This window comes from Lates calcarifer, linkage group LG19 (genome assembly GCF_001640805.2).
Source record: "Lates calcarifer isolate ASB-BC8 linkage group LG19, TLL_Latcal_v3, whole genome shotgun sequence".
NCBI lineage: Eukaryota > Metazoa > Chordata > Actinopteri > Centropomidae > Lates > Lates calcarifer.
The window spans coordinates 4,621,900-4,644,205 of NC_066851.1; the positions used below are offsets into that span (position 1 = coordinate 4,621,900).

The 22,306-nt window shown below is 39.0% G+C and overlaps 1 protein-coding gene across 1 annotated transcript in view; it reads left to right on the forward strand.

Moving 5' to 3' along the window:
* Nucleotides 1–22,306, forward strand: part of LOC108896174 (leucine-rich repeat and fibronectin type-III domain-containing protein 2) — a 125,496-nt gene that overhangs the window by 23,353 nt on the left and 79,837 nt on the right. Inside the window, exon 2 of the mRNA XM_018695209.2 lies at nucleotides 19,007–19,135. The gene's annotated coding sequence lies outside the window, so the exon portion shown is untranslated. The remainder of the gene's footprint in view (nucleotides 1–19,006; nucleotides 19,136–22,306) is intronic.

The following is a 22,306-nucleotide window of genomic DNA, read 5'->3' on the forward strand; positions in this document are numbered from 1 at the left end:
GTGTAGCCGGCATCATGATGGGTAGCCACTGTTTAACATATCGCTACTGCACAGGAGCTACTGGTCAGATGATGTCAGGGGATGAATGACACTGGACTACAAGCAGTCTGCTAATAACATTCTCTAATTACCTGTATCTCACTTCAGCAGAGTCAGCTGCCTGTCTGGTTCACTGACATAATCAAAGAACCACTGCGTAAAGATTTTGAAGTAACAACAAGATCATTCACTCCACCCATTCACACATAAGCAATGACACCAGTGATCAGATAAGGCAGTCAGTATTCTTGTTGTTCTGCAATATATTTGCAGCACAACAGTGGAATTATTTTAGTTAGTTATTTCATGACTTACATTATATACACTTTAGAAAAAATCCAGACCTCTGCGGTGACCTGTGTGCAGCCATGTGTGTATATTTAGTAATGTATATGAGGGATGGCAGGTCAAGAGGAATGGCATCCTCCTCAGATCTGCTACTGGTTGTAGATACTTAGAGAAGTTTCACCTCTCACCTCTGAGGCTTCTTCAGTTCAGAAGTGAAGATAAGATAACATTTCACCTCTCATCTTATGTGAGAGAAATGTTATCAAGTATCTACAGCCGAGTTCAGCTGCTCTCAGTTCATCTTTTCTCAGATAACCATGATTGAGAATTTTTCACAGACATCCTCTATTTAGTATCTTTTCTTCTAGAATCTCAAAAAGTTTGGCTTTCTAGTGTGCAGAAGAGCCAAGCAATTTTTACAGCAAAATATACCTGAATACATAGAGTACTTATGCACTTATGTATTTATGGTATTCTTTATAGTTCTTTTACTTTACTGTGAATGAGCTGATCAGATCAACAGTTCCCATCCATTTACAGTATTGTAGATCCACACATTGTCCTCATTGGTTTGGTGTTTTGTCCAAATAATAAATCTTTTCTGGATGTCTGCGATGGATTAAATTAATGTTCTGCCCTGTTCTTAAAGGGCATCTGCTTATCCAAACTTCAGTTGAGTTTCATACTGTACTGACAGTGCAGGGATATAAAGACTATAAACACTATGCGTGAGATTTCCCAAACCCAATAAGAGAGGTTCACTGTGCTCGCTTGATGCAGCTAAATTTTCCCTTGAAGAGAATTGTCATCACATCCATAACTTTTGTCTCTGAATGAATCAGGCCTGTGTGACTTGGCCTGTCTCCTCTGGCTCTGTCTGACTGTTTGCGGTGAATCATGGTCAACAGAGCTCAGACATTACATCAGCAACCAGAAAGGTACCATGTGTTAGCTTTTCTCTAGACATGGTCCTCAGGTGTTTGCTCTGTGCTCATCTTGACGCACAAACAAATCAAATTTCCTTTTTAAAAATGTTCCATTCTTCTGAATGCTGTACTCATTTGTGTGCTGTGACAAAGCCTCAAACATTTCTTTTCATGGAGATTTCAGAAAAATTTCCAGCAATGTATGAAAGTTACAATATGAAAAATATTTGTAGCAGTGTAAAGAGATTTTTAATTTTTTGTTGTGGTGGCAGCTCTTGTGTAAGATTTGTTTTGATTAAACATATGCAATGATGAGCTTAAATTGTTTATTACTAGGTTATGTTTTGACAATGATATTAGTGTACATTTTAATGGAAGCAGCAATATAAATGCTTCCTTAAAAAACAATGAGGAAAAGATCAGTACAAGAATCCATTTATCCATATTACAACCAAATATAATCCATATTAAAGCCCTGACCCTCATATATCATTCCCATTGTCCCCGCCATGACTAAGCCCTTCAGACAAAAACAATACAAAGTACTGGTAAATATGGAAGAGTTTGTCGCACTAACAAATCATACTGAGAGTTCACATCAGCAGTAGTCAACTGAAACACAGTAAAAAAAATACTTGTAGTTAAACTTCACCACCATATGGAGCTCCTAGAGTGCCTGTAGACCCTTTAGTCTTTTTAATATCACTTCTTCCAAAGAGCGAAGGATAGTACAATTATATCCAAAATCAATTTTCACACTATTGTCTCTACAAACGTATGACATATTGTACAAATGGTTGGCTACACTGAGAACGAAAATTAACTTTAGAAATTGGTCTTTTGCTATCCAGGACAGCTGAATTAAGCAGTTTTCAAAGAGAGTCCAAACACTTGCAATCTGAGAATCAAATCCCATGAAATGACTACTCACAATATAAAGCAAGCTTGGCCTCATAGATCAGTCTTTTCACAGAATTGATCCTATTTAGAATGAATATTTTCTACCATCTCAGCAGTTCTATCAAAAAGGATCTAAAATTGGTTTTTGATGTTAAAGTGAAATCAAGAAGCTGTGGAAATACACTCAGACATTCATTTAGTTTTTTGGAGGGCTGCTTTTTTCTGTTCATCAGTTTAACTCTCATTGATAATGGTACAAAAAAGCCAAAAATGAAAATCTTTTCAAAGCACTATGGGTATTTAGCACAGAGGTTAAAGAGGATGAATAGGAGTTGAAACAGAGGGATTGAAGTCAAGCTCAGTCGGAGCCTGAACTGCTGCAACACTTAACAGTTAGAGGTAGCTACAATTTTAAAGAAAGTTTGGTTCGGTTATTGCTTGCCTACAGACAGGCAATAAAATAGAAGGGTTCCAGCTTGCAATGCTCAGAGTAAAAATAGTACCTACCTGTCTAGACTGTTCCTGGAAAGACATAGCCGCATAGCTTCTACGGGCAGTTAAGAGCACCAGCACCATACAGCTTTTTAATTTTCATTGTTCTATAGTGAATGGGAGACCTCAAGGCCAGATACACTGTGCATTTTATTCAACTACTGCAGACAATCTGGCTCGTTTAGAGTCGTTTATGTGCTCTCTTATAGTCAGCAGATGTCTAATTGAGGTTAAAGGAATTATGGATGAATAAACTAAGCCTGGAGGGAAAACACACATCTCTGGACTGGGATTTGTCTGCTCGTCGTAGCCTGTTGGATCTCTGCAAGAGTGTATGTTTAATTCAAGAGTGATCACATGTGCTTGTGGAATGCAAGTGGGAAGCAAAAGAAAAGCTTTTGGCTTTCTGCTGCCAGTTTATTCCACTGTAGAGGTCAAGTCAAGGAATCCGAGGAGTCCCACAGTAGGCTGTGCAAGATTAGAGATGTGTTTTGCTTTTGCAACAAATAAGCGAGCGTTTAAGTTAAGTGTTATTAAGTGATTATGTAACATGTGAGTCAGACTCCCTAGCAAATTAAATGTTCTGTGTTGTGTTTGATTGTTTACAGTCAGATTGTATTGACAGAATTATTTTTCTGTATCCTTTCAAACTTACCACTTAATGAAATATTTCCTAAGCTTTCCTGGCAAGAGACTTTGGTAATGGTGGTAATGCAGCACATTACAACCACCAGCTGTTGACATGCACCTCTGTGCTCCTAGAGGACATGTGCTTCTTTGTCATCTGTGCTGGTGGAACATATGACACAAACCACAAGGGGACCCTCTTACCAAAACACTGATGAATCACAAGTGGTCAAGAACTCCACCTGTGATGTTGAACTGAAATTTGACTTCAACTCACTTTTTGTATAAGGAAATATAATCTATAATGGTACTGCAGCTTATTGTGCATGAGTTTGGTTTTTAATAAGAGGATCAAACTGTTTTGACTGACGTCAGAGAGCCAGCCTCGCAGCATCTGTGGTGCGCTGCTGACTGGACCTATGAATGTTAATACAAGGTCTTTTCACCTTTTACCACCAGGCCCTTCAGTGTTTTTTACTGTTAGCAAATAAAGAAATTTCACCCTTTAAAATATTCAAAATATGGGGGAGTACATTGTGTTGTACAAGTTGTATATCGCCCACATGGACAGTCTAAGCTAGACTAACTAGCTTCCAGTCAGAAAATGAGCACTAGCAAGGTAGGCTAACTAGCTTCTGTTTTCTGTTTAAAAAGTTGGTTCGCTTTTCCCGCTTTGCTAATGTTAACATTCCCACTAGATATTTGCTCATATCATTTCAACACCTGCTGAGTCACTGGCAACTCCTGCAAACCTAATTGTTATATTCCTCCTTCATTATACAAAGGATTGGGTTTTGCTAGCATTAGCTGTTCCAGTTCAGTGCTGTATCTCCAGCACTAACTAATGCAGGAAGTGGTCATATGAAAGTGGTCATATGTGCAGTGGACGCTTGGCTAATGAGATGCAATCTGACATTTAATAATGGATGAATTTAAAAAATTAAGCCATTTAGAAGGTGAAGTTCATTAGAGTGTGAGGGCTAAAACTGAAACTAAGGGTTGTTACAGGTAAAAAGTTATTATTTGTCCATTTAAAGGGCCACACCACAAATTTTAATCTTGAATACAGTTGTAGTATGTCACCTGTTGTTCTAGAGGTGCTTTGTCTAGTCCAATAACCATGATGATATCATAGTCATATCAGGATTTTTTTGATTTACAGAACTGGAGCTTGAAAGACATGGGTGTTTACCAGACAGAGAGGGTCTAAGGGAGGATGGTGCAACTTGCATTATGGGAACTGAAGAATCCAGTGTTGTAGGAGCTTAAACCATATTTTGCTTTGCACAATATGAATTATGCCCATTCATCCAACTTAACTTCTCTGGTAATAGTGCAAAATTCCACTGAACAGATACGGCTGATATGTATGTGGTTGAACAAGTAATGAGAGGTTCAGAGTTGAAGCAGCTGTCAGTGGTAATGCTGAACTCTAATGACCCCTCACACAGCAGCCATGCACTCTGTAAAGGTCACTGTCTGAGGTCCTGAAAACTGCTCTCTTCTCAAAGTACACTAACAGGACACTGTACCTTTTTTTTTTATCTTTGTGTTTAAACATGAAAGGAGGAATATATATTTGGATATTGTTCACAATCCCATTGCTTATATTTATTTAATTATCTGATCATTGTTTCATACTGTAGATGTGGGGCACAGGAGGCAGGTGGGTTTTGACATTGAATTAGTATTAAAGAAAAGTCTCATTGTTAAGATGTATATTAGATTTGATATAACATATGCAAAGTAATATAAGCATTAGAAAGTCAAACAAGTTTAGAAATTTTTTGGGGGTGGTGGTGGTATGGGCTTTGGGCCTTTCAGTTAGTGATTTTGCTGTGCAGCTTTTCTCCAGGTAACCTGGCTTCTTCCACCAGCCCAAAGTCATGCAGTTAGCTTAGCTGGATATTCTACTTTTCCTACATTGGAGTATTAAATGATATCTGTCATGTGTTAGCCATGTGATAACATGTTTACCTGTCCATTGTGTAACTCACTTCCTCCCCAGTGTGAGCTGGGATAGGCTCCAGCCCTCCCTGACCTTGATGAGGGTAAGTGGATTTAGATAATGGATGGATGTTTTCAGGAGTAATTTAGAAAAAGAGAGTGTAGAGGATACCTTGATCTCCTCAGGCATTGTGCTCCACTGATACATTGAAACATAATCAATCTTCATTGTCAGGCTCAATTTACAAACTGCACCCTACCTGAGGATCCTCAGGCTGCAATTTGGCTCATAAAGGATTAAAAGGTCAGACATATATCTTGGTGATACTCCAGCCTTGTAGCTGGCCACTAAAATCAGTTCTAAAAGGTACACAAAGCACTGTAGAGAAGCTTATACTCTAGTTAGACAGTAACAACGTATTGCTTTAAATTGGGGAAATGTTGGGCCATTCAACAATTTGTGCAATTGCTCAAATAGCTAAAATGCATTAACTCCAACGAGTGGTACAGTGGATCATTCAAGACTTTAGTGGCAGTTCTCAAAACTGTTTTTAGTACATGGTTTATTTGTACTATGAATCTTTATTGAACTTCATACAAATATGGTCTAAATGATAACACCAACAGTATCATATTTTACCATTCCACTCCCCAAAACTCACATGGGCTGCATACGGTAGGTAGCAGCTCAGCCTCTAGCCACAGGCTATATGCTGCAGCTATTATACGCCACGATCTCTTATAATGCATTTGAAACTTAAGCACATTAGATTTAATACACTTAAAGATTTATAAGGGCACATAAGAGTAAAGGCCAACTTTCTTCAAATTTAATCCCAGACAAATGTCAAGGCTAGAGCTACCAGCCGGCAGGTTTGGAAAATATCCAGTAGAGGAATGAAAAATCTCTCTGATTTTGCAGTGCATCACAGATGAACACTACATTTTGTTACATTTCTGGAGACATATGGTAAATCGGGGGTGACTGTGTTTTTTCCCATAATTTTTTCATCATGTGTTGCACTGGCGCTCGGCACATTACATCCTCCTATGTTTTGTTTGCAACTAATTCAATAGGATGCATTAGTATGATTCTCAAAGGAATGATATGATATAGGCATAGTGGAAGTTAAAGCTGCATTAATCAAGCTTTTGGCCACATGGAGGCATGCAACAAGCTGTAAACTCATCACTGACATACAGCATTGTCACCTTACATTCATTTGGAGGTGAGTTTCAGTCCACCTGGCAGATCTGAACTCAATATTCACTCTCCATTTATCTCTTTACTTTATGAAGTCCAGAGAGAAATATCTGGCTGCCCGCTAACTTTGTCTGTCATTGATCACGTCTGTCTGGACTTTTTCTTTGAAAACAGCTGTCTCTCTAAAATGTGTGTTTGTCAAAACAATCATCTTTCACATACACCTAGTAAATTGATCCATTGTAAATATAAAAATATTGATTAGTGCAGCTTCAATTTAGTTTGAGCCATCTTAAAGCTACACGTCTTCACAATAATGCTATTCAAAATCCTGGGCTTTACTTAGATACCGTGACTATTTTTAATCTGTGAAACTGTTCAACAGTTACATTTAGTCTTTTTCTCTTATTACTTCTTATTACTACTTCTCTTCCCAGATATTCCTGAGATTAAATATACACAAAAAGATTCATTTGAATCTCAGGCACCATCACAGTGCAGTAGCACTATAACAGTGCTAATGCACAGGCCTAACATGCAGACTTCAGGACACTGTGAGAGATTAATATTGGAAAGATTCATATCAGAAAAATAATAGAGGACAAAATGGGTGAATTAGTCCCCACTAGAAAAAGGATTTCATGTTAGGCCAGTCTCTCACAGTCTCTTTATGGAAAAGTTTGAATTGATATTTAGACCTTTTAGAGCTCTTTCCAAGAGATGAAAAAAACCCAACCATTAAGTGAATCCAAGAACAATGTAGATTAAATTAAATTCCCCTAGTCCCAGGTTGTCTGGTGAGGCTCAACAGTGTGACTGTGGGAAATGTAGCAACAGATGCTGCTCATGTGGGTGGTGTACTTATGGTTTGCCAAATAATCTTACACTTCACTGAGTGAGAAGTGAGAGGAAGCATCGTGTCAAGTAGCTTTTAAAAGCAACTGTAAGCAGGGAATTTCTGTTAAATAAAAGATCTAGTGTATAATTCAATATATTGGTACTTATGAGTATTTCTGAGCATGTTGAGAGCTTTAAGACATGTTGGATGTTGACTACACTGCTCATAATTTGACTGTTTAGGGAAATATTTGCTTCGAGACTGTTTTCTTGGAGGCAGCAGCATTTGTATTCTGTGCTTGAGAAATGATGCAACAAGCTATTTCTTAAGTTAAAAGTAAAAAAATAAAGCCTCTAAGAAATAAGATGGATAAGCCCACATAGCACATGTGCATCAATTTCCTTAACTATAAGTCCCCGTACTGTCACTCATTTCCCAGATCGAAGCAGCCTCTGAAGTGTCCAGCCTGCTACACACATACATAAGCAATGGCTGCTGTGCTGACCAATGGTCAGAAAATACGAAGACGCAGTCTACTGAAGGAGTGAGATTTGAAGGGCACTCACTTCTGGGTTCAGTTGGCTTTGACTGCCATTCAAAGAAAACTGTCAAAGGACAAAAAACAGACAATACAGCTACAGGCAAACAGAAACTTGGCAGAAAGGGTAAAGTCATTACTTGTTCATGAATGTTTTTAATTATGTTCTCAGGCATTCTTTCTATCACCATCAGGCCAAATTTATCTATCATCTATCTATCTATCTCGCAACAACAATAAATAGGAAAAAGAAAAGACATAAAGCATTAATAAATGCCTCTCTTGTTTTTACTGTATTCAAGACCTTTGTTTTATTTGCTAGGAGATCAAAGGATGCCATTTGATAACACACAATCTACAGTATCCGAGCACACATCTATCCTTTCATAAACTTGAGTGACTGTAGATTCACTCACCCAACCAGGATATTCTGAGGGTATTTGGTCAGAAACCAAAGTATGGGACATTGGACCTAATGATGGAGCTAGGTGAAGTCAGGGGATCACCAAAGTTATAACAATTCTTGTTGTGGGAAGTGTAAATGTTTGTGACAAATTTCATGGAAATCCAAAATTACAGTTGTTAAAACATTTTACTCAAAGCTACAAATGTCATCCTCACCAAACTCATTAGGATGCATTCCCTGGGGACCATTAATATCTTTATAAATTTCATGGCAATCCAGTAGCTGTCAAGATGTTGCCATTGCCATGCTAGCATGGATAAAAGTGGTGGAAAATCAAAGTAGCAGAGGCCGCAGAGGAAGATATCCTGACTTTTTGACCAGATTTTGTGTTGATTCATACAATCATACATACAATCCATCCAACAGTTGCAGAGATCTTTTGTGTGGACCCAAGTGGTGGCCCAACTGGCTGATAGACTGGGAATTACTATAGAGCCACATCACCAGCATCACTAAACATTAGTCTGAAAAGAAAACATCTAAATATCTATCTTCACTTAACACATAACAAATTTGACAGTCATTTTCCTCTGCTATAATTTGTAAAGCAGCATAGGTCAGCTTTAATATATGTGTTCAGTTGCCAGGGTAAAACATTTTCACCTTGTCAACATATGCAGCAGATCAGCAAGGTTTCCTGCACAGGACAGATTGTTATTCAGGTCATACCAACACTATATGAAAAGATGTATTCAAGGTTGCAGAGCCAAATGTTCTTACTGTGTTGAATTTGTGTCAGGCCGTGATGTATGTTTGCACGAGAAAGTGCATGTTTAAAAAGCTCTAAGTAATTGTACAAGAAGTGAATAGTAAGCGACAAAAGGCAACCGGATTGTGGTGCAAGCATTAAGTGCCTGATGTTGTACTTCAATTAAGTGTCATGTTTCAAGTCTGTTCTCAACACACCACACGTACTACTTGGAACAGAAATCATTGTGTGGGTGTACAGTCAGTAGAGAAAAGCATCCACTATCTTTGGAAACATGCCACCACACCTACCCTCCTTACTCTAAACAGGTTAGGGTGATAGTGAAATGCACTTGAGCTGCTTAGTGTGTGTGGTAGTGAATTAGCTGATTAGCTTCATACATACATATTGGAAAAGGCTGACATGCCTTGTATCCATAAAAACAAGGCGAAAGAGTGTGGGACTGCAGTGATGTTTTTATCTCCAGAAGTCAGGAGAATTTAAAATATAGCTCATAAAGCGGGGAAGACACACGGCAAAGGCCACAAACTGATGTAGGATCATACATTGAATACATTGCTCTCTGATGGAGGTTCATTAATTTCAAATGAGAGAATCCATTATGCCCACATATCATTGCAGATGCACTAAAGCAGGGTGACAGTGTTGCATGCATGCAGTAAAGCCAGCACTCTTTGGTTAATGCTCAAAGAAATGTATGTGAAAAGGACATTTTGTCCACAAATCAGCTACATAAGTTTATAAGACAAATTGATCAGATTTTTTCCAAACATGTTTGAACTGCATGGCGATAAGTAGCACAGATCCATTATAGATTAAATGTGAACCAGGCATAATGTTGTAGGTACATGGTACAGTATGTGCTTTTGCCCTCTGAGATACCAGTATGCCTCAGGCTTTATGGAAACATTTTTCTGTTTTTGATAAGCAAACTGTTGGAAACACCAACAACTGCCTGAGGACACGCCACAGCTATGTTAGCATTAGCAGCTTTACAGCCTTTACAAATGCTAACAGCTCTGCCTTAAGGGAAAGACCAAGAAGTTGACAACTGTGCAATAAAGAGGGCAGGAAGTTATTGCTAACCTTAAGGTTCAACAGCCATGTTGCCTTTGAAAAATGTGCACTTACATGTTAGGGGTTAAGTGCAAGGTTCACATTAGCTTCATCAGTAGGACATCACTTGGGCTGATGTGGGCTAACCTGATGTGGTTCACATCCAGGGGAGGCAAACACAGCACAGCTACTCTCTCTCTCTCTCTCTCTCTCTTTGTGTACTTGTGCATTTGGTGTCTGTGTATGTACGTGAAAATTAATGAGCTTCTTTAGACAAAGAACCTGATAACAACCATGAAAATATATGCAGCAAAACATTGATGTGTGAAACAACAAAGACGAGCATGCAGTGCAGCTCGATGTTACTAACAGCTCCCTAATTGTCTGTGTTAGCCTCTACTAGGCAGATGGAAGGACACAGTGTCACGTATGATGGCAAAAACAAAGCCTTGACCCTCACAACCCCAGCTGGAGTGGCTTCGTAACATTCTCTATCCACAGGAAAGAAATATCAGATTGCAACTGACCCTGGCCCTGCTGCTCGAAATCCCAGTGCCACCATAAGAGGCTTTACTACAGACTAGAGGCGGGTGAATAGGGATAATTTAATGAAACATTAGACGAGAGCACTCCACAGTCCTTTAACAAATTGCTTCTCCGAATGCCAAGCTTGGCTCAATTTGGGTTGCCTGAAGGAAGAGTCAAGTGAAAACACGAGAAAAGAAAAGGGACGTTATTCACCTGCAGTGTTCAGAGGTTGGATGCGATAGTGCCCAAAAAACAATTGAAATATAGAAAATGAGTCTGTCCTATGGCTAAGCCTCCCCTTGGAAGTGTACTTGTGGATTTATGAGAACTTTCCGCAGGACGGATTAAGTGTGACGGGAGGCTGTTGACTTCCGACCATGGAGAGCAGAAGGCACACTTCCTCTTATCCACAGACACCTATGGGCATAAACAGGTGGCTGCTGGGTACTGGCACCTTTTACTGGCAATGCTAGGTGAGTAAAGGCTGGCCTTATTAAGATATTGGCAGGACCCAGATCAGCTTTTTCGGCACATCACAAAGTAGATTCACCCCTCATTACCTGTTTGTGCCACATAGTGTTCTTAAGCTTGGGATTTAAAGCTGGCCACAGAGTAAAGCCTTGAATTAGCTTAATGAGAAGAGCCAGGCACATGACTTAAACCTCACGTGGAGAGAAAGTCACAAACAGGCACCTGGAGCCAATATGATTATTGTGTCTGTGTGCTGCAAACACTGGTTTTGGTTTGTGTGTGTGGTTAGAAGAGTGGTGACTTACATGCAAGAAAGAGTATTATGTTCATGTTTGCATGTATGTGTCCCTGTATGCTTCTGCTCGATGTACATTTGTGTGCTAATGTGATTTTAATTGGGACTCAGGCGCACGGATTCTTGGTGTCTCAGTAATGTGGGCAGAGAAAGGCACACAACCATAAAATGCATGGCTCATTGTTGCCTTTCATCAGTTCTAGTGGGTGTAAACTTAGATGGAGCTTTGTTCAGAAAACAGAGAAGATTGAAAAGACTGGCTCACATACATCCATGCAAACACTGATAGCACTGGGACCATCAGTGTAAAAAGATAAAACACATTGCAGTAATAACTCCAAACACCTCTAGTAGTAGAGATTATTTTTTGAGAGTGAGATCTATTTCACCTATGAAATAACCAGATTCGTTAAGCTAACCCTATATCAGTACTAACCATTTAGTTGATTAATAAATCTGTGCAGCTTTAGTATTGCAGTACATGAAGTTTCTGAAAGTCAGTCAGATGTTTTGCTCCTAAAGTGACTTTTACTGCTCCAAATTGTTTAAACCTAAACCTAAACATGTAGATTTGATGAGGAATTCAAAACAGTTTGTATATGTGCAAATGGTGAGCTCCCTTATTATTAGCCACAATACTGGGGTGTTCTTCTCATGAGTTTTCTTCTGAATACAACAGTAGCTCATCACTCAGTACTGTTAACAACCAGTCTGTTGTCTGAGCTCATGGCTTGCCCAATGAGAGTAAAGCCCAAATTGTAATCGATCACAATCTTTCCTCAATAAAATCATTCCACTAAATTTGACCAATATAGGATATAATCCTATAATGCAGTATAAAGAAATGCTGTTTTGTTCCTCAACAGAACAGATGAGTGACACATGTTGTTTCCCTATTCAAACAACATGTGCAATCTTGTCTCCACAAAATGTTAGAAAATTAATGGAAAATAAATTGATGGCAGCCTATGTTTTATCATCACAGATAAATAGTATAAACATGTGTTGTTAAGATTTGATTTACACTTTCTAAGTCATTCTCCAGTGTCGGATAAATATAGGATTCAGCTGTGCAGTGCTTCCTAAGCACATACAGTATATATTCAGCATATATCACATGGTTAATTGAGTGTTGTTTACATGTATAAGTGGCATGTATCCATGATTGGGAGGTATATAAAATGCTGCATGGATTGATAAGAGGTGTGAGATATGTGTTGTATTGTCATTTAATCATTGCTAGGATGACAGTTTCAAACAAACACTGAGATAGAGTTTTTCTATAGCAATCTCCAACAACTGTCAGACAAAAACTGCTAATGATTAGCAGTCAGCAGCAGAAGCAATGAGTTATATGTGTGTATTTGTGGGACTGTGTGCACATGTATCTGCAGAAGTGTGTGTTCTTAGGTGTGCTGTGCAGCGAAGCCATTGAAATGAATTCTTTGACCTCAGCTCCTGATCAAACAGAAAAACCTGTTTTCTCTCCTTCCCTCCTCATTATTCTCCTGCTGTTTTCTCCTTGCATTGTCTGGCTGTGCGCTGGGACACTGGGACAGCGCAGAGAGGTTAGAGTTCCCTGTGGTTTGACAGTTCATTGCAGGTTGTGAGCAACTGCTGCAGCACACATCATCATAATTTTTGCCATGTTTTTCATCCTGCTGACAGAAATGTCATTTCATGACATGAGCTGAGTGCCATTTCAGTGATCACATACGAGAAGAAACACAAACCAGTTTCTGCAGAACCCTTACAAGATGTTCAGTCCTTAGATTGGGTTAAAAAGTGAGAGATAGATAAGCAGAGGCAAGATCCTTGACAGTGATAAGAATTTCAGCCATGACCCAACAGGGCATATGTGGAGTCAGTGGTTGTAGCAGTTCACAAGTAGTTCTTACTGCCATCCCTAGCTTAAAACACAGATATCTTCATTGCATCTCTGCAAGCAAAGATCTGTCAATTGCCATGTAAATAAAAAGTTGCAAATCAAGTTCACTATGGCCTTCAGCTTTGCACTTGTGACATGAAAACCTTTCAGCTTAGACTTGTTGAAAAAGTCTCTATTAACCCACAAGCAAATGCTTTCAGCTCTGTGATTTGTCTTTACACTCACAAGCACTTTTCATAGATTTGTAGTATGCATGATCTAAATGAGTCCACAGGCTTTTTGTCAGGTAGTGCTGACAAGCAGAACATGGAAATCACATTAAACCCTGCATGTGTCATCATCAATGTGCATGGCTGGCTGTGTAGACAAGTATTAAAATCCCTTTTTGGCAGCAGTCTGGGAAACATACCTTTGATCAAGAAATGCCCAGGAGCACACTAAATCCATACGCAGGTGTATCTACATCAGCCAAAACCCAGGAGTTTGAAGGAGTAGGTTTGGACAGCCATGGACATGTATGGAAATGTAATGCTTTCATGTGGGAGACATATGAATGATTTGTGTTAAATAATCTTGGGGGTGAGTAGACCCTCTTTGGTGTCCCTCATACTTAAAACGTACTTGCCAAGTTGTTAAAATATTCACCTATTCACTAATGTTTTCATAGCTCACTGTAGCAGCAAACAGCTCATTCACAGATCAATTTTGACGTCAGTGGATGGTAGGAGAACTGCTGACAGTATGTAAGTTTCTTTACACCTGAAGCGGTTGTGTCAGTACATCACAATTACAGTGTGGTCTGTTAGATTTTTTTGGATTCTGTTTCTATCAGCACTGTGGGGAGAATGAGATGAGTGTATGAAAATGTCTTCAAAGATGAGTGTTTTTCACCTAATAACATGTATCTGTATTACCAGCAGTGTAATAAAATATCATTTGGAGGAGTAATTGCTAGTAGTGGATAGATGAAATGGCCTCTCAGCCTATACAGACATGTTTCTCCTGTGCTTCTCAGCCCCTCCAAATTAGCCATCACCACATTATTGTAACAGTGCATGCAATGTCTATTGTGTTTGCACATTTGTCGGGCAATAAGAAGTGCAGGCAGATGTGATAAAGGACCTAACAGTCAGGTAAACATTCTCACTGGCTATCCTGGCTGTTTGCTGTTGAGAACTCTGTGCACAGTGCATACTGGTACATATAGGTACTGTTGGACAGGCACTTTCAGCAGACTGCCCAATATTCTGTCAATATACATGCTGCTGAGATGGAGTACATACTTAACTGTGTCAAAGAGGCCTGATTTGAAGGATGTAGTCTGTGGTGCTGCTGATCTGCATTGCGCTATGTTGATAGGTGTTCCTATTATTTTGTCCATTCATTTCAAACTCCATTCAAATCAGTAAGGGAAGGATAAACAACAGACACACCTCTTTGTACCATGCAATACGGGTTCTCCAACAGTACCACGAATTGCAGCCTCCAAAATGATCCATACAGTTGAATTAAGACCTGGTACTACAAAACACACACACACACACACACACACACACACACACAAGGAGGTGGATTTGTGAAGGAAGCAAATAGCACTGGCATGAGCATAGGCTATGCATCAGCTGTCCACTTACCCCTGAAAAGACATGATCTAGTGCATCATGCTAACATTTAGCATAGTGTTCTGCTGAGTGTGAGGGTCAAAACTAATTGCTAGTTGGATAGCCTCAATAGCCTCAAGACAGGTAAGGGATGCAGCCAGAATTCAGCTATGATGACAGGCTTGTTTCCCACCTTCTGACCTTATGCAGTGGTTGGACACCATATTATACAACTTTCTTTGTTTGAAGTAAATTCAAAATTTATTACATTTATTAATTCAATTATAGTACCAGCATTATTTCAGAAGTGACAAAATCACCTTGTCAAGGGTCAAAAGCTACATGGTGAGTAATTTTGAATAGTATAGGCAATTATGCACACATTTTGTTGTCTGTGTTCTCCAGTGGATTAATCATCCAAATAGGCTACCACCATTTACAGTTTGAATCTGGTTCTGAAGCGAGAGAGAAGTTTGACAAGTGAAATTTAATCTAATTGACTCCAAGTTTTCTCATGGGGTAGAGGAGAAAAGAATTATGACATCTGGGAGTAGCTAGTATGTAGCAAGTTCCTAAGCGTTGGTGCAGTCCTGCAGATTTTTCAGCCAACCTTTTTGCTAATGGAGTTGCAGAACTATCTCTTCCAAAGAGGGGAGAGAGGCTCAAATGAGGCAGCGGAATGACAGGCAATAGACTGGAAAATATGAGAAAGGGAGAGGGGGATGGACTCAAGCTGATGTGTTTATTTGCCACTGCAGGTGCCCAGCAGAAACCATGGTGGGCGAATGCATTTTAAGTCCCCGATTCATAAAAAAAAGTAGACACAGCCTGTCTCCTACCATAAAAATCTTTATGGATCAAACACGCCCTCAAATGTTGTGTTTTTTGGTGTTGCCTGGTCTCTTAAGTTCAGGCAGAGCTTCAAAGGAAGGTTTGGAGTTAAAAAACATATTCATTTACAAAGCAGATAACAGTTTTTTTTTTCCCCTACTGTTAAAGCAATCGTGTTAAGTTTGATACCCATCTGTAAAAACAGATGCATTCTGAGGCATATTTGTGAGTTATCATTTTGTGGTTTTGAACAGAAAGTCAACTTCATTTACTATTGAAATCTTGTGAAGTAAATGGACTCGGTTTGACAGGTGGGATTATTGTGGAAGTGTTATCAATTGACCCTAGGTAATAACTACAGACAGGCAAGAAAAAGTGCAAAGTGCAAATAACGTCTTTAACAGGTATCAACACACAAGGCTAAGATTGCCAGAGACTTTATCAAATAGTTGCCATCTGACTTTTTCACAAACTCCACCAAAGCCTCACTGTAAACTCACCACTTATTGCCATTCATGTCAGTGTGGTGTGCTAGTCATGTGTGAATAATACAACACAATCAAGTCTTTATTCATCTGCAAAATAATCACACAATATAATCTGTTAGCAAAAGGCAATGTTATTATCTTTTTTAACCACACTGTTCACAGAAAGGACGGATGCTTAATGACATTCTTTGCTGGCACCACTAGAGAGAATGCACTGTGGGAATGATAACGCTACCACTGAGGCATCTGTATAAAAAGCTGTGAGACAGCCCTAATGTAAAGCATATTTAAAAACTATCTACCCTACAAAGCTTGACAAGATGATGTATTACATTACAGATAATTGCTGACTCTTATGTTAATCAATGATGCATTGACACAGATAACATTCCTAGTTAACCTTTCATCCTGTGCTAGCTGGCAAAGCTGTAAGCAACCTACAGGCTTAATGACACATACTGTACATTGGGGGTTTTAAATTAGCAATGGCTAGATGGAGTTTAGCACACTGTGAAGGTTGAGAAGTCAAGCTAATAATAAGTTTTAAGTTGAAAAATTAAGCTAAGGTTAATTTTTGGGTTGAAAAGTTAGAGGACGTTGTAGGTTGAAAAAAATATCAAGCTCATATTAAGAAGTTTTGGGCTAAAAAGTTACACCAATGTTATAATAAGACTGATGGCCTATGTGAGTTTTTAATATATTTTAAATGTTATAGTCATTTTTCACCACTGAATAATTTAGCATTCATCAAATTGATTGTTTTGTACACATTACTTTCAACATATATGTTGTCTTTATTTTGTTAAAGTCTGAAACATGGGAGCTGTTGCAGTGTTTTGGGGGGATATTCTGTACAACATGGAGGCCTGAAATAGAAAGGATGATAGAGGGACTGTCAGTCCACAAACAGATATATGGTTTCAAATATCTCAGCACTAACTCTAACACCCTAAAGCAGTTACTCTCAGTCAAAGCTTTACAGTTGCCATTTTGAGAGAAAAATAGCTGGTGTTGCTGTGGCTCACAGGACATCTCCTCTGCTGGACAATGATACATTATAGAGACTATAGAAGGGCACTGGAAGAAATGAGACTTCAAAGAAGCAACTGAGATAGCAGCTGCCCAATCAGATCTCACTTTAGCAGGATAATAGCATTCAGGTCCCCAGAGGCAGAAACGAGGATGTGTCATAAATTATGAATTTCCATGAGAACAGATATGGATGACGGTGTCATGCAATAATTGGCGCAGCACTTAGCTCCCAGTGTAGCTGGCTGGTGGCTGAGTGATGTACGCTGCGGGCACCTGCCTGGAAAACACGCTGAAGTGATCTGCAAAGTCAGTGTGACACAAAGAGCTGCCCCCAATTATCATGTTGACCTAAGGCTCTATGATGGGGCAACCTCATTTCATGACCTGTAGGGCAGCATTGTGGGGAGCAACAGCAGGGTCAAGGTTAGAAGAGTCTTCTGATTGAAACAGCCTCAAAAATGTTTGAATGTAAAATACACCAGTTCCATCAACCTCCAGTCTACAAACTGGTGGTGCAACAGTGAAAATGGGCTCATTCCTATTATTATACACATCCCAGATTTTTACCCATTTCAGATTTTGGTTTGGTCATTGGCACACTGCATGAATTAAAATGAAAAAAATAAAAATAAAATACCACTGCCAGCCAGTAAGATGAAATTCAGGCACAAGCACTGATGCCAGGATGAATGCAAAGTTTCTGGCTAAATAAAAAGCCTTTAAATGTCAACATTTCTTACTTTATTTTTTAGTTTTCATTAATTTGTCAGCTCATGATGTAACCCCCAGTGATGTCTGGCTATACAGATAATTTTGATTTGTTTGCCAAGGCAAAATGTGTTTCCAGAAACAAGCTGTCCTACTTAACATGGTCCCTAATCAAAATTGTTACTACATGCAAATACTAGATAGTGATGCTACATTGGCTAAACAAAGAAAGTTACCACATTGACCACAGAGAAAATCGTTCAACATTTTTCAGAAATACACTTTTTTTTTTTATAAGAGTCAGATATCAAAATCAATTTACATGCCCATGTTTGTGTTTTAAGAGGACATGATCAGCCTAGCTTTACATGAAGAATGGAAGTAGAGGGAAACAGCTAGCCTGGCTGTCTGAGTCCAAAAATACACAACACCTCTAAATATCACTACTTAACACATTGCATTCTTTGATAACACGCACAAGCAGATATGTTACATCTTGTGAAGCCATACTACTGCATGTGCAACAAACAAGACAAACAGATAAATGTATTTCCCAAATTGTCAAAGCATCCCTTTAACATGAGCTACCTCAATGCAACCACTGCATTATACTCAGGCTTGAAATTTTTGGATCTAATCCATTTCAGTCGTAACTGATTTTTTTTTTTTTTTTTTTTTTTTTTTTTGAAAATCATTGCTCAGCATGAATATAATTTGTAATACAGTGTCATTTTGAGTCACTGCTGCACCCTTCCACATTTCAAACCCAATCAGATCAGCTCTTTCAAGGCCTGCTAAATCCAAACCTGCAATCATAACAAATATGCTAGCAGCAAAATTGTTAGCAGCAAATTCAGAAATTTCTAGCCAAAATAATCACAAAAAATGTGTAGAAATGACATTTCTACATCTTGTTATGCTGATTTTCTTTGTTATGCATCTAAACAATTCCTTCAAAATAATAATACCCTAAAATAATGAATCTAACCTCAGACCTTAGCTAAGGTTTGGGCATAAAGGCCCAGTGTTCTCTCTTCTCTAAAATGAAAGGATTAGAAGCCACACACATGTCTAAGATTGCTGCCATTTCTCATTCTCTTCTGCCCTGTGCCCCTCCTCATTGTTTTCCTGCAGGTGAAAGAGTGAACGGATGAGGTGGAGGACTTCTTCCTCAGCACACACACAGACATCACCTTGCAACACTCATCCGTGGGAGGAGGAGAAAGACTTGGGATTGTTTGTTGCCCGCAGGAGGAATTCAAGGTCAGTACACAGTGCATTCACACATCACACACACACACACACACACACACACACACAGAGGCAGGCCGGAGAACAAATAAATGGATAGAGAGAGCGTCTCCTATTCTGTTGGCTGTGTATTAAGAGGAGTAAGTGGATAATATTTTAGGCATGATCTGCATCACCTTTGTGAACAAATACTCAGAGAATGAAAGAGGGATCTGTTATATATTTAATACAGAATAATACATTTTTAACAAAGTAATGGTTCAGATCAAAAAAGAGTCAACTGACAGTTCTAATGTCTCCTTTGTCTCCTTCAGTCCTTCTCTCATTCTCTCATTTGTTTCCTTCCTCAGCTGGCTTCTTTTGCCCTTCCTTCTGTCCTTTATCCCTTTTTTTGAAAATTTCATATATCCTAACAAAATCACTAATCAACACTTCCAAACAAACGTTAGGCTGTCCAGGGTTTTTTTTTTTTTCCCTGTGAAGTCCACACACTGGGAAGAATTTGGATTTTAATTGCTTCCCCACAGATTGCTGCCTCACTGAGAAACTGGGTTAATTGCATAAGAAGAGAGAGCCACTTGTGACCTTCATTGAATGCTGCCAACTACAGTTACTGCAGCGCACACACTGCAGTGTTGCAGGTTATTTAGCCATGGCTATGAAAAAAGCCTGCACGTCTTCCTGTTTTATATGACTGTTGACATCAGTTTCAAAAAAGCTTTTAAAGTGTCAGTCCCGCAAAGCTGTCCTGACAGGATCATGTTTACTGTGTAATTCCACAGCCTACACATGTCAGCACTGGGGCATCAGGCATATGGAGCTGTTCAGTGTTGTGATTGCACCACAGGTTGATTAGACTTATCAAAGTTGCTTTAAGGTGAAGAGTAAATGGAATTCAAAAAATGTAAAATGTCCAAGATGATAAATGCATCAATATTTCTATGCTTACTTCATTTTTTTTTTTTTTTTTTACTGTTATTCCATCCTTCCTTCCTGATCTATTTATTTTAAGAGGAGTTAGCCCGCCATTCGTTTTTATATACAGGCAGTGGTAGACAGGAGGGATTCAGCACAGACTGCTCAGGCAAGAATCAATCAGACCTGCATGAACTGACCCTCTCAACTATCTCCAGCTTTCCTTCTCTCGTTTCCTCCTTCCTTCATTCCTTCTTTCTTCCTTCCTTCCCCCGTCTTTCGTTCTTTTACTTCCTTCCTTTGTTACTTGCCTTACCTTCGTTATTGACGTCTGTTGTTCCTTCTTCCCATCTTTTGTTCCTTCTTCCTTCCTTCCTTCCTTCCTCCCAGTAACTTTCCATCCTGCTGTATTTCTTCCCATCCTTCTCCTCTACATTCTGTTCTTCTTTCCTCTCATGTCTTTCTCATATCTCTTGTTCCCTCCCTCCTGCCATCCTTGTTACTTTTGTTCCTTTCCTCCTAGTCTCTGTCTTTTGTTCCTTCTGTTCTTCTTCTAATCTACCCTCCTGTATTTCATTATTTTATTCCTTCCTTTCCATCCTCTCATCTACTCCTCTGTTCCATCTACCCCTCCTTTCTTCCTCCCATCTGTCCTTTGTTTCTTCATCCCATTCCTCCTTCCATCCTTCCTTGCTCTGCCCTACTGATTTCCTCATGATTTCCCTCATTCCTGCTGTACTTCCCAGTGAATGTGAACATTCATACACACTCATACAGAACCAATGATAGTGGGAGATGAGGTTAGGGCTGTGACATTCCCCTTAGGACCTGCCAGGGACAGAATCCTTGTAGAATATTCCATCAAATTACGTCACTAGCTGAGGATAATAATACCTGTTTTATAGGTTGAGAATCCCAGGGCACTGTGAAGGACAATCAGGGTCAATCAACAACACAGGCAGACTGTAAATTGTGTTTCATTGCTAGGGAGTTGTGGTATTCATTCAAATATTCAATGTGTAATGAGTTGATATGGAACACACGGAGGATTTGATTTGATTTTATCATGCTACTGATCTGCCTGAATAGTCCCAATAATTTGCAGATATCTTTGATTCATTCAAAACTGATCATTGCTTATGCACTGAAGGCCTCACAGTGACCAGAATCAGAATATATAGGTAGTACTGAGTAACTCACGATGGGAAATGACATACAGTACTGTAGAAAGCCTGTTACCTAGCAAAAATCAGACATCCACTCACTTTGGTGAGTCACATTTACCGTAGCTGTCAAGAGCCTTGGTTTCCCCCACAGAAATGAATATTAAGTGTGGCCTGTAGTTTGATGACAGTGGTGTTAAACGTTATTGGCAGCTCAAACAGTTGTTGACACAGAGCAGCAGTATTGGTAAAGCTTGCACTAATGGACAAAATAAGGCAGGACTAATTAAAAATAATGAGCTGTGTAGTGTGTATCCACAAAGTTTCATCACCAGTAATGTTTCAGTTTGCCTACTGAGGTCAGTTGGCCTCTACATTAAGCAAATCTCATTTCCCTGCTCATATGTCCTGAAAATAACAAAATTTCTACATGTTTTACATGTCTGCCACATCTTTATATTACCTTATTCGCATATCAAGGTTTTTTTTTTTTTGTTTTTTTTTTAACAAATGCAACTTCATCCTGCATTAGAAATAATAGATGTGTAAACCATTATGTATTTGTATTATGAACATTAGGCTGTGCTCTATAATAAAAATGGATTGCTCGTACTTTAACTGACCTTCAACAACCTGTAGACTTAATAGTCGACATCCCATTATATGCATAACATCTATCCAGGATACAAATAAGAAGTTCGTACAGGAACAAAACAGAGCCTACACTCTATAAAATGCACTTAATAGCCCCCAAGGTCAGTTTGAAGTCATTTTTTAAAAAGTCAATTAGATTCTAATTTCAAGCTTTGTTTGACTGTAGTAAGGTCATATAAAGTGTCTAGTGTCATCACTGTAATATTTTGTAATATTCTTATAGCAACCTGGTGTGTCTGTCTGTCACCTGGTATTGTGTTTTTGTATAATGACTTTATCCAACTTTCTGTTTCTCTAATCATGTTAAGGGCATGGTTCTCAGGATGACAGTGTCAATGGTTAATCAAACTCCTCTATTCACAAAAAAATATCTCAACAACTCTTGGATAGTTTCCCATGAATTTGTGTAAATCCCCAACAGGATGAATCCTAATGACTTTGGTGATCGATG